At 35.9% G+C, this 14,503-nt stretch overlaps 1 pseudogene; it reads right to left on the minus strand.

Moving 5' to 3' along the window:
• Positions 1-6,581: 6,581 nt before the first annotated feature.
• Positions 6,582-14,157, minus strand: LOC149162170 (putative calmodulin-3; annotated as a pseudogene).
• Positions 14,158-14,503: the final 346 nt, after the last annotated feature.

Consider the following 14,503-nt stretch of genomic DNA (forward strand, 5'->3'; position numbering starts at 1 on the left):
GATGACTGCAAAATCAAACTTGCATTCCCTTGAATTCTACAACTTGACACACCTTGACCCATGGAAGGAACACACCTTTGAGTGTCTTTGACTAGTTTTCACCTCCCTGCATTGAGCATAGGATTGTCCCAATCCCAGGAACTAGATCATCTGTTTCACTGACACTTGTTCTTTCCACTGTACTATAACATTCTTTTATTCTTTTTCCAGTTTAAAGAAAAAGAAAAAAAATTTATATATTCCAAAAAGAGCAGGAACGGGACAATATTTCCACTTATTGTTGGCAGCTAGAGTCAGTCATGTCACCCTTGAACAAAGCACTCAAAACAAAGTCTCCTCCATTTGGGCGAGATTTAGTTTGACTTAGGTATGCCTTAACCTTGTTATTGAGTCAGTTCTCCCCCGGTTGGTTATATCTTCCAATCATATGGAGGGTTCGTTCATGCCTCCTACATGACAAACTTATACAAAGTCATCATATGCTGCCACATAGTCACATTGAGTCGTGCTTTTGTTCAAGGGAAGTTAGCCTAAGTCGCCCCCTCTACATTGTCTCTTGACTCATTTTTTAGTTGGCCATCCCTGGTTGTCAGTGTCTTGTCTATCATCACATCAGTTATATTGGTCCTTTACTCGTGCCGGTTTGAGAAGGTCTCCATTGACTTCCTGCTGGTGGGTCTTGTCCTTAACGACGACGACATCTTGCTTTGAGGATAGGCCTAGAGCCACACCCTGGCCCTAATTTCATTATTGATAGGTCACCTTGTGCTCAGAATCAATCAGTATCACGGGTCTTTGACTGAGTGGTTTCCCTTATGTTCGACTTCCGCTTACACTATCACACATTGGGATTCATGCAGTACCTTGGTTTCCATTTGACCCTATTGGTGGATACCTCGCCTCTGTGTCAGCTTTCATTATTGGTTGGTTCAGAGGGTTTCTGTCGTGCGCTAGCGACATCTTGTGTACACCGAAAACGTGCTTCGGTCGAGTTACTACATCTTTTTCATTTGATTCCTTCCACATTATTGGCCTATGGGTTACACTCACGCTAGATTGATGAAGGATGCCTTAATGCCTTCCTTCTAGCGGATCTTTCCCTATCGACTACGACTCATTGCTCTGGGGCAAAGATCTAGAGTCCATTTGGCAGTACCTTGGGGTTTGCAGTCATTAGTGGAAAATCCTTCGCTATCGATTGTGGGAAACCATCATTATCTCCTGATTGATAGATTCTTACATGTGTTCGACTCCAGCTCATCTGTTCACACTTGTTAGATTGTACTAGGTACCTTAACGCTCATTATCATTGTCGGTGAGTAGTCTCGCATTTGTTAACGGTATACATCAATGACTGGTAATCAAACAATTTCTCACATGGTCGACTTCAAGTCATTTATTCCCATGGTGTAGAAATGTACCACATCGGTCGGTGAAGACCTCAGGTTGCATCAACATTCATTGGTTCACTTGACAGTTGCTCCTATTGCTGCTATTTGATACCACTCCACCTTATATGTTGCAGTTATTCACGGCAACATTCTATATGGTGGCACCTGAGTTTGCAGTGTAGTACCATCTTACCCCATCATGTTCATTTGGTAGTTTTGGGATCAGTCTTTGATATCAGTGATCTGCTTCATCCTTCAACATCATTGACATTCTTATATGTGATATTTAGACATGTACTTGTTCGATTGTGATTAGATGATCCATTATGTATTTTCCAATATTTTATACTTGTATACTTAGTGGATCTGCTTGCACTTGATATGCATACATGCTTTACTTTCTCTGAGCATGGGTATGCCCACCTCAGATAGTGTTTCTTTCTAATCTCATTTTGTGGCTTGGCAGGCTGAACTCTGATGAAGTCCTTCTCAGTTTTTGACAGGTTCCTTTCCATGCACTTACTTAATGCATTTCGGCTATCATGTACCCCTTCTGACCTCATATATTAGGGGGCATCTATTACATCTCCAAATCTCACTCTTGATGTTTGTGATGCTGCACTCATGGCCTAGTGCAACCCTTCCTTCTAGACCTGGTCCAAATACTTAAAAAACAGTGTTTTACTCTCTATATGTGACATTGCCCTGAGCTAAACACGTGTATACATGGGTTTGTGTATACCCAACCCGTGTATATGTCTTAAAACACTTAAAAAAATTAAATCTCCTTAATTTCAGGCGGAGATCACGGGTTTTACCTATTGATTGCCTATTAGTGCTCGTGGCCCAACTGTTTCCAACGAATTCCCAACTAAAAAACTACTTTGGGAGAAGTATAAAAAGGCTTCAATGGGAAGGCCTAAGGAGGAGAGAATAGAGAGAAAAATCACTCTGCTGAGATTATCCCTGATCAGGTCTGAAGATCCTTGTGCTTCCAGCACTTCCCCCATTATAGGAAACCCTTGTTTCCTTGAGTTATGATGTCTTTCCATTAGTTGAGATATCTTGGAGTGAGTCATGGAAGGAGCTTGTTGAAGGCTTGAGATTGGATGAATCCAGAGGACGGTTCCGCTTGGAGCCTGCGAAAGGAAGACTCAAGTGAAATCATTCCTTTCTACACTTTAGTTATCTACAATAAAAGAAACACTTGTCTTGTTCCTGATATTAATCTTCTTCATGCTTATGGTATCAATGTTATGATTTACATATGAATGGTAGTTTCAATTGTATAACTAACTACTTTTCAATATGCTATGAAGTTGATTTCCTTATGATACTTGGTCCATATATTGCTATGATTTCTTGAATTGATTTTTTTGTAGGTTGAAGGATCGAAAGGAACTCCAAGAGGGTTTGGACACTAGCTGGATCTTCCAAAACGAAGGACCCCCAAGTGCACCTCTCTTCGTGTAGTTTGTTTGTATTAGTATCATGGCTGTGTGGAATGCTTGCTTTTCTTTATAGATAACCCCCGCTCTGCTAGGGTATTGACCCAAGACCCTAGGGGAATTTTTCCCTAAACATAAAGACATCTGGCAACCTCCTCCTCATGGCTTTTTGAAAATCAATATAGATGGAACCTCTAAGGGCAACCCAGGGATGGCTAGATTTGGTGGGGTCATAAGAGATGAGCAGGGGCGCATAAAGGACATATTTCACAGTCATTTGGGGACTGCCACTAATAACATGGCAGAGCTCATGGCCTTAGAGCAGTGCCTGGAAAACTTGATCGAGTCAAATATATACAATGCCATCATTGAAGTAGACTCTGAATTGGTAATCAATGCATCCAAGAAGATATATAATGGAACGAAACCTAGAAAAGTTTCGAAACATTGGTTGCTATCGCAGGTCTTTTAGCGTATTCATTCCCATTTGTGAACCCTAAGAACTGTCAGCTTTGTTCATGTGCGAAGAAAAGCCAATATGCTAGCTGATTGTCTGGCGAATGAAGGAGTGCTATGCAAGGAAAGTTACAGTAGGTATGCTTGGAATTCGACACCCTTGGGGAAATTTTGTGATGATTGCCAAATACAGGTGGCCAAAGACATGGAGCACTTCCAAACCATGAGGAATGAGCAGAAGGATGACTAGCAGAAGCAGGAGCAAGCGGAAGTAGTAGTCAATCATAAATGTTGATCCCACAAAGAATGCTTAAGATAGAGCTAAATACAAGGGAAGAGTACATGGTAAATAGCGAGCTAGTTGCAAGGTCGTTGACCATAGATTTTGATGGCCTTTGTCATCCAATGGCTATCGGGTTGGAAAATGATCGAAGGATAAACCTTCAAGCAGACCCGAAGATTTATAGATTAGCAGTTTATAATCTTTATCGGCGCCGTAAAGCAGGTAATGGTTGCACTAGTTTCCAACCCAATATCTCTGAAGAGCGTCAGATCAATAGTGGCTTGATAATATGGATATCGGGTTTTAAAAGTCATTGGAGGTTACATATTAGACTGGAACCAAATTTTTATAAACCTATAGCTTATAATCCTTATCGGATCCGTGAAACGGGTAAGAGTCGCGCATGTTGCTGGAGCGATATCAATAACGACCGTCGGATCTTATGAGATCTTGATCGAAAGGATATTGGGTTTCAAAATGGGAGGAGGTTAAGTTTGAGAATGGACCCGAAGTTTTATAAATTAATAGTTTATTTGATTTGTCGGCTACGTAAAGAGGTTAAGGGTCTCGTAAGTTTCTGAGGCGATTTATTTAAGGACCGTTGGATCACAGGGGTTCTTATCGAATGTCTATTGGGTTGGAAAATGGTTGGAGGTTTATGTGTAAGGTTTTGGGTTTTGTATTAGGTTTTTTTGACCCTGTTGACGGTTAACCATCAACGGGTTTGTCTTTTGTTGGTCTTTACACTTGTAAAGACATGTAACATATGTAATCTTTCTTGCAGTTAATTGAAGGCTCCACTCTTACTTGACCAAACTATATATATATCTATATATCTATATCTATATATATATATATATATATATATATATATATATATATATATATATATATATATATATATATATATATATATATATATATATATATAGATATATATAGATATACCTAACATCAATATAAGAAGAAAAGTGCACCCAAGTATACCTTTTACTAAATCAAGTGTGGTTAGCGTTCCATCTATTCATCTTAAAAGCTCAATTCTAGATGATAGGAATGGAGTAGTCTAACAAGGCAGAGGAATTGCTCGGTTTCTATTCCTACCCAGAAAAATGTCTGGCTCCGACAATCGGCAATTCCACAACCCTCGCCACCCTTTGACGTTAATTGTGGTGGGATATCGTCTGACAGATCTAGATTCAGGAGTCCTGATGAACCTTGGTCACATCTCGACATGGCGCGATGGGATGTCTTGAGTTAGTGGTCGGTATTCAAATTCTTGCAAAACCACGCATGAGAACTACCTCCACATTTGCCATCAAGCTCAGACACGGACTTGCCTTCAGAACTCTCAAACAGGTGATCAGGACTCTTGCGATCAGAACTCTCAAACCAGGCGGGCATCAAGTTATTCTAGGCGAGTAAAACCTAACTTTACATCCTCAGTTTCATGGACCAGTTTTCTATAGCATAGAATTGTTAGATAGAACAAGGAAACAAGCATAATCACCAAACAACTAATCAACCATCTCTGCAAAAAAGAATTTTCAGTTATTTCAGATAGAAGCACATACCTGAGTGTCATACCCTTCAGGGAGCTTTGTGATAAAAGAGTGTGCATTTGCAACTCTGGCTGATTCCTCCATTTTCACCTGGTTTGCATCCTCTCTTCCCAATAGCATGTTTTCCTTAATGCTTGTTGCAAAAAATATTGGTTCCTGACTCACAAGCCCTATCTCTTGTCTAAGCCATTTCAATGGAAATGTTTTGATGCTAAACCCATCAAGTAGCACTTGAACTTCATTCACAGAAATTAAAAACACAGTACATTTCAGAAGCCATTCATTAAAATAAATGCCAGAGATCAGGGTATGAAAATTCCATGTAAAATCATGTATTGGATACCTTCAATGCAGTCATAGAAGCGTTTGATTAGAGCAAGTATAGTACTCTTTCCCGACCCACTTCGACCAACCATATCTACAATATTTCCTGTGGGAATTTTCAATGAGAAATGATTAAGAACGCATATCTCTGGTCTAAAGGGATATGAAAACCTCACGTTTCATAGCTGGACATGGCCAGTCACTATGGGCAAAGTAATTCCATCTGGGTAGTTTCGATCAATCTTGGGCTTGTGATCAATAGTTTGAAATATATTCATAACAACATATTTTTCCTTTGCAAATGCTTTCATGCTGGGAGTTTCTTGCCCCAATGCTCTGCAACAACAAATTCCAGTTGTAAAATCACTTCCTACAAATCAAATTGTGGAGAAATAGGAGAAAACAAGAAATTGGGTATGCTACATACAATCCACCACTAAGGAGCTTGTAAAGCAAAAAATTCAATTTTGTGTTATATGCAACAGGATTGATTGTTCACAACGCGGATTTTGATTTTTAAAAAAATTGCAGAGTATGTTTCATGTTCTGGGAAATCTTGTAAGGTAGGGTCTTCCAGTGTAGGAGCTCCTTAGATGGTAAATTTGTACATTGAAAAACCAAAATAAGCTAAATCAAACAGACCATAAATTAAGAATAGGAAATTTTAATCTTTAGATAATATAAAACTAAAAAATTTACATATCATGCCTTTATGGAAAATTCACAACCTTTATATGATGAATAAAATCATATATGACCTTTGAACAGTAAGATTTTAGTTGATACCAAACTCATGAAATAGGAACTGGAAATCCCTCCTTGAAGAACTCAAGGACCACATCTGAAGCTTCTATAATATTCCCCATCTGAAAATATATTGTTTTTGTTTCCTTTTTGGAAAATGCATCAGTTATTTCATTCTTAAACAATATGAAAGTACAAGAATTTACATTACTAAAAGGATCGTCACATAGGTAAAGAATACATTGCATTCCATACATTGATTATCATTCTTCCCCATGAGGATCATTTGAAATTTAATGTTTTTGTCCCTCGCAAAGCTAACAATTTTGTTAAAGGAAAAAACAGAAAACGTTGTTGATCTTAAATATGGAAATCACTTGGCCATCATTACTTTGGCAAATTACTCATAGTTAATTTGTCCATCACCATCCACATTGGCCTCCCGAATCATCTCATCAGCTTCTTCATCATTGAGTTTTTCCCCTAAATTTGTCATGATGTGGCATAGCTCAGGAGCAGATATGAAACCATTCTGCTTCTTGTCGAAAACCCGAATTGCTTCCTTCAGCTCTTTCTTCAGAATCAATGTCCTTCACTTTCCGTGCCACGAGATTTAGGAACTCGACAAAGTCAATGGTACCATTACCATCTGCATCAACCCCATTTATCATATCTTGCAGCTCTGCTTTAGTTGGGTTTTGACCCAAAGAACGCATTACTATCCCAAGCTCCTTTGTTGTGATACATCCTGTATTCACAGGTCATTTAAACATGAAATCAGGCATTACCTACAAATCAATAAAAACCATATCCTTCAATATTTCTAGTACCCGGCCATCAATGAGGCCTAAAGTTCCCCATGCTCCTTCAACTATTGAGAACAACTTGGTATATTTCTTCCCAACCCAGGGATTTTTTCTTTACATATCCCATATATAGAGAAATTAAAGTAAAACAAGATAGAAATTTCCAAATCACCGAAACCAACCTTTCACAAATTTTGTGAAGGGATTAACAAGACACAAAGAACCAATTTCATTAAAAATAAAGAAAACTATGAGAATTTCTTATACTGGCATAGGGGTAAACTCTCCCAACTCTTACCTCAAAATGAATAAACTCTCAACGAAGATCAAGGTATGATAAAATGATGTAAACTTATAGCTTAAAAGAAAGAATGCTCAATGAGACATTTAAAATCTTCAACAAACAACATTGCAAGTAACAACTTATATACTGATAATACAAACATCTATAGAAATCTGTAGGGATATTCGTAAGCTTTGCTAGCTCTTGATTTTCCTGTAGGATAGTTCACCACAAGCATGAGAAGCTTTAATGAAGGCACAAAATACACAACCTTTTAAAATTCAAAACATGATAGATCTCTTAGGTATCTTTAGTTTAATATGAATAGAGACTTGAGGAAATCTTCAATTCCATGACAAATAGTTGAAAGTTGTGGTTAAGTTGCGAGGAAAAATCATTAACATTCCAAATTCTCAAAATAGAGTACATACCAGATTGAACATTAATTTCAATTATAGTTAGAATGTTGCAAAGAAAGAATTCTAAATCAGATAAACTACTCAAATAATCAAAAGGTGTCATGAGGCTATCTAAAATTGCACTATATACCCCATAACGTCATCAGACAACATATATCGCACTAATTTATCTTTCTGAGCACGCAGGAATTTTTTAAGACCGCTGCACTTAAGAAATCTTACTATTTTGAAAATTATTCTTGCAAGCTCTGAAATGGAATTTCTAGCTCCACCTTATAACTACTAGAAGGAAATATGACATTCTAACAGTCATAGGGATACTTATATCTAATAATATCGAAAGCATTCAATTTGGTTATGATACTCCAAGAAAATTTGCCAGTCAAAACTACATTGAATTTGTGAAAAAAATTATCTGCTTTTTTGAATTATATATGACTGCAAAGCATGTTGAGTATTAAGAAATAGATAATTGTCTACTTGTTTAACATGAATTTATTGTTATCTTATTTTCCAGGTTTTTGAAGTGTAAAAAATGGTGCAAAAGTGTTGTTTATGAATTGAAGTGTCATGCTTTCCAAATCCAGGTCGAGCAGTTGTTAAATTTGTCCTTTACAATATGGCAACAAATCATTTATTTCATGGAAAGAGAAAGTGTCTAGAATGATGACAAATAATGAGGCATATTACATTTCCCTTGTTGAAGGGGTAAAAGAGGCAAAACAACATGATGTCAATGACATTGAAGTCTTCACCAACTCAGAGTTGATATATAATTAGATGAAAGGGATCTATCAGGTTCAAAAGGACAATTTAAAACTCCTTTATAAGGAAGCAATAAATTGGAGTTGTCAATTTCAATATTTTACCATCAATCACTCTGTAGACATTGAAAACATGTCCAATGATATAATGTCTAGAGCATTTTTAAGCACATATGTAGATGTCAAATATGACATAGGATCACCATCCACTGCAACAGAAATCATTGATCACCATCAATATAGATCCCTAGTATGCGAATAGGTTGTTATCATTTTTCTTGGGTCTATCATAGCATGGTTCTTTCACTAAAGAAGAACCTGTTAATGTTTTATTTTTCCCCAACACGCAACGATTATGTTTTTTTAGGTATGGGAAATATTTTTATGGACAAATGTAATATATTCGATGTATATGGACAAATGTATTTTGAGAAAAGTAACTGGTTCATGGTTTTGTGATTATCATTAATACATTATGGTGTTGTCTAATTGACTTTTATCTTATTCTTTTTTTTGTTGAAAATGCCTCAGATAGGTGTACAGATCATGCATAATTATTAATTTACATCCATAAGCTGCATAAATTACAAATCTACTACACTCCCAATTGGGACATATAACAACTAAAAGAATTTGTGATCTTCTACATATCACTAAACCTATAATCATGCCGTAGAATAACACTAAGCTACATATTTTTGTCTTTTTTTCACATCACACATCACATATTATATTTATTGGTGTTGTCACTAGTTATTTTGTTTTCATAGCAAATATTAAATACTATGGAGTGAGATAATGATTGGATCCTTCCTTTTATATTTTGTATTAGATAAGAATAAAGAGATTCAATAAACATGATGGAAAAGGAATAAGTTAATGATTGGCTTACTGCATGGTGCTTAATATTTACAGTATTAGAACAAGCTGCAAGCCAACTCACTAAATACTATCAATTTGATTCTAGCTACTAACTTGCTCTTGACAAAATCTCAGAACAGTCTTTTGCTTGTAGAGTTACTCTTTGTAGCTATGATGTAACTTACTGTTATGTACATAATTGTTTCAAATAAAAGTCTTGTAGAGTTACTCTTTGTAGCTATGATGTAACTTACTGTTATGTACATAATTGTTTCAAATAAAATTTTACATTCTCTGCATACAGAGTGAGCCCCTATGATTGATGGAAGAACTTTCAAATCAAAATTCTGAGAAGGCCTGTGCATGTTATGTTTACACCATGCTCTTGCTTGAAAAATTGTTATGCATGGGTAGTTGTGTTACATTATTTGTTGGAGCTCTAATGGCATAAATGTTGGCAGAGTTTTCGAACTGGGCATCACATATTTGTGATTTTTATCAGTATTATTGGTTAAACATTCAGTAAAAAGATTATTTGAGTGTGACTCACTGTTTTGTTTATTGTGAATTATTGTATTAGCTCAAAGACTTGTGATTGTTATTAGAACAAGATGCAAGCCAACTTACTAAATACTATCAATTTGATTTAGGGTTAATTCCAATTAGGCCTTTCTTGCTACAATTCTGAACAAACTGTAAAAATATTGTTGATTATTCATCGTTGTGATGGAAAGGTCCATTATATATCTTTAGTGGGAGGCATCAAACTCATATAAGTCATATTAGACCGTGTTGACATTTTTCAATTCTATTATTTCATTGATTTTCTGGAAATGTCTACATGAGGGAACTAATAGCCTGCTACTTATGTTATGAAAACAACAGTTTTATCAGTATCCTTGACTATGGTTCAATATATTGTTATAATTCATAGAATGTCTTGAGCCTTGGTGTTTTTAACATAGCTCTTGAGAGCCTACTTGATAATTTGTCTACCATAAGTAATATCTAAATCTCGATATGCTTTCAGAACAACTAGAAACTCCTAAACTCTAAATATTTATGTGAGGGTCCAGTGATGGAAAGATATGTTTACTGATGACTGCTGAAAATATCTATTATTCACAATAAAAATATTGTCAATAACTATGTTGGGTGTCAAGGAGTCAAGTATTTCATTGGCTTTTACAAAATTCATTATGGTATGTACGATATTTCTTATGGTCCAAGATTTCCATGCTACAGATTGATATATTGTTACCCAAGATCTCATTAGGTAACTTAAAGGCTAATATAATGATGTTTTGAAGCCATCATATGCTTGTGTAAAATTTCAGTATCAAGGATCCAGTGTTGAAACATAGTTTGTAACTTTGTTAGGCCTGTTATGGGTAAAATGGAGATTCATATCTCAGAGGTTTTTTGTATAAATGCAACATTTCACTAAAAATTTTGGCACACCAATATGGCCTTTCATTTGAAATCTAGATGTGGCCTTGAAGCATACTAAAATCTTGGACTTTTATTATTCAATATTTATGGATTCCAATTTGTATATGCACGTTGGAATGATGTATCAAAAAAGGAACAACTAGGCATTTGCAAGACAGACCTTAATGATTGAGGAAAGAATTCATCTGAAATTTATATATGAGAAAATGATAGAAATATTGCAACTTGGTCATACAACACCTACACAATTAGAATGTACCCATAATATTGCTAGTAGAATGAAACTACAAAGTTCATATAAGTTGAGAAGGTGCTTCTTTGCTAAGGTGCATAGACTCATTACCCAATGAAGTTTTGAATGGTAGTTTATGGGTCAAGGTTCGAAATATTTCCATCAGAATTTCATCTCCAATGAGTAATAATATAACACAACAACTACTTAGGTGAGGCTTCTAACAAAGTTCCTGTAATTTTGGATGGTGTGGGTGTCTTTCCTCCCATGTTCATTGTATGGTTGTTATCATGTTGGAGAAACTCTACCACATTTTAGAAATCATATGAAGGCCATGAGAAAGTTGATAAGAATGCATTCCTGAGTGATCATCATGTAATTTATGAGATGGGAATTATGGCGTCTACATGGAATCCTTACAAGTGTTGAAATAATCGATGATCCATGTTGTTTGACAGCTATATCAATGAAGTGTTGATGGTTTGAAGTGCACAAAAGATATGTTGAGGGGAACGAGTGCGAAGTGGTTTGGCCAAACCATCCATCTCTAGATCAATGACTACAATTTGTCCTACTGGTACCCCTCTTCATTTCCAGAAACCACCAAAGGAAGTTCTGGAGGTGGTTCACGGTTTTCCAAAATCACAAGTGGTTTGCTGATATACATAATGAAGAAGTTTCTTTTAGTGCGATTTTTTATAATTTCTGTTGCTGAAATCTAGTGAGGTGAAAACTTGATTTGTGTTATTTAAACTAGTTTTTTGACTGTATATATGAATTCAACACTGTTGGGAGATTTAATGGGTGTATTAATTCTCCTGCATGTATATGTCAATCCAGGCTCGTAAACACGAGTTGTACTACTCTTTCTAAATTCAGTTCTTGTTTAGAGTTCTAATGGTTTCCTTTATATGATTATTTAGCTGAATCTAGCACACAATTCACCAAATTCTAGCAAGAAAAATCAATAATCAAATTTTAACTTTGAAACTCTTAATGAATCTATACTTTAAAACTAGTATACTTAAATGAAATCCCAATCTTATTTACGAATCATGAGATATATGCTAAGCAAGAACTTATAATTAAAACACTTTATCAAATAACTCAAATCCCATAAAAACCCTAATTTTGTTACTTATGCTTAAAAAACCTAGTTATGTTACCTATTCTACTTTTGAATGAAATGTTGCAAATTCTAATTTACTTCAAGCATGTTCTAAAGGCAAGCATACTTGAAACTAAACTTTTCAAATATAACTTTAAATCTTTAGGACTCAATGATAAGCTTCACTCTTGGGCGCAACTCAGAAGAATTTCCAACTAAAAACCTATTTCAATCATTTTGCTTGTTTGACTAAGTACCATACAAACCTAAATTCTATGCCTAAAATTAAAAGGATCCAATAACTTTGAATATGCTATCAAACCCTAGCTTAACAAAATACAACCTATAAACTTGCATTCAACCATCATGAAAGGAAAACCTAACTAAATGAGATGCCAACTCTTCTTATCAAACCAATGAAAGCTTGTCTTCAAACTTGTGAACCTATGTCACTCCAAACCTATACTTTGTTTCAAAACAATAGAAATTTGAGCTAAAAGTAATATTCTACCTGATCTAATCAATCAAAGAGAGAAACAATCCTCCAGTAACTAACTATTCTTCAACTATGTTCTGGAAATCAATTTTTAATGCTTAACACATGCTCTGCTTTGTTTGCAAGTTATGAATGGAAAATAGAGAGTGGAATTAACTATCTCAGCAACTCAATTATCCCAAGGATTATTAGATTATCATTATAAAACCAAGTTCAATTGACAGTTCTGGGATTTTTATGTTAAGTTTCAATGATCTTATGAGATTGATCAGTCGATACTCCACACTGTGAATTCTAATTCTCTTGTTGCATAAACCTTACACACAACATTCATTCAGTGTTCTTTGAGCTCAAATAAGTATTTGTAATCGAGCTTTTATGGAGGAATTTATATGATCGTTGTGTAATTCACTCAGAAAGGCATGCATACAGGCTTGTGATTTGGGTTATACCCACGATTGGGCAACACTGTTGTGTAACAGAACTTCCATGGAGATGTCAACCACTCACAGACTCGGCCCACTCACAATGGTGGATTATGCCAATAGAGCTGCGACAGGGTAATAAAACAAGGGATAGAAAAAGCACACAGAGGTTATGAAATTCATTTTAGATTAGAAGAAAAGAATCAAGGCTATCGACATGCTAGATCGAAGCCAAAGTGAACAGAGGTCATTACATTCACCATTAATTCGTTTTGAAAACAGAGAGTGCCTATTTCTTGGTAAGTGAAAAGGGAAATCAAAGGAATGCATTTTTACTGAGATCAACCTGTAGTGAATGCTCAATCCAATCAACTGTAAATTCTAATTAATCTACCCATTCACCATATAACCAAATCCAACCTTATGAAAACTAGCCCATTGAGAGAGCAAAGAAAGATATGCCAAAATGCCAGAATGTTGTTACTCTAGAAACAAAATGGATTGAGATGCTCTAGAAACAAATTAAAACAATTAGCCAAATACTGGAAACTAGATTTAAATTCTTTTCAAACAATTTAGAGAAATGAATTAAAACTTAAACCAACAAATCAACTACTAGCTACAGGATTAAATTACCCACTGGTGTGTACGTTTTAACCCCATATAGAAATTACCTTGTTGTGGGGAAAAATGCCTATGCAGGACGATCCTATCCACCTAAGGTGTGACAGTGCCTTAGCAACAAACAGAGACAACTATTCTAGTATTCTTCCTTTATGAATTAAGAATGAAGAGAGAGATGGATGGACTAACCGGTGTCTTCCGTTTGTCCCTCGATCCGGCTTCTCTTCTCTTGGAGAGTTCCCAGCTACTTGCCTTCTCGCTCGCCCAGCTTCAAGAGGTTTCTGCAAGATCACAAGAAGAGAACACTACACAAGACATGGATTCATATTCATAACTAGTTAAGGATTAGAAATAAACTAAACATACTAATGCAATCATACATCAAAGATACATCAGTATATAGGAGAAACCAAGATAGCTTTATTGATGAATAACAAGGTTCAGGAAGAGATACAACCCAGAGGGCTCCAATCCAGCATCTCCTTCCCAGAAAATGGAATTCCTATCTTCACCCCCTTCAAAGCATTAAGCACCCAATGATTCCAATCTCAAACCAACAACAATTCTTTGCAATAACAAAATTCCAGCCTCTAGATCTCATGGAGGAGAGATCCATATATAGATGTTTGGAGAGAGGATGAGTCAGCTTGATATCTGACTAGTGTCCTCTCCCTCTGTCAGTTCTTGATTCCACTTGGAGGTTCTTGCTTCCACTTGGAGATTAGGAACCTCTTACTCATCACCAGTCGAATTCACTGAGGCAAGTGTCATTGAGGAAGATTCTGGAAGCTTCCTGGGTCTTGACACCTCTTGGAATGAACTTGC

This window comes from Pinus tabuliformis, chromosome 5_2 (assembly GCF_031772625.1).
Source record: "Pinus tabuliformis cultivar Carrire ecotype Pingquan chromosome 5_2, CPIR1, whole genome shotgun sequence".
Classification (NCBI taxonomy): Eukaryota; Viridiplantae; Streptophyta; class Pinopsida; order Pinales; family Pinaceae; genus Pinus; species Pinus tabuliformis.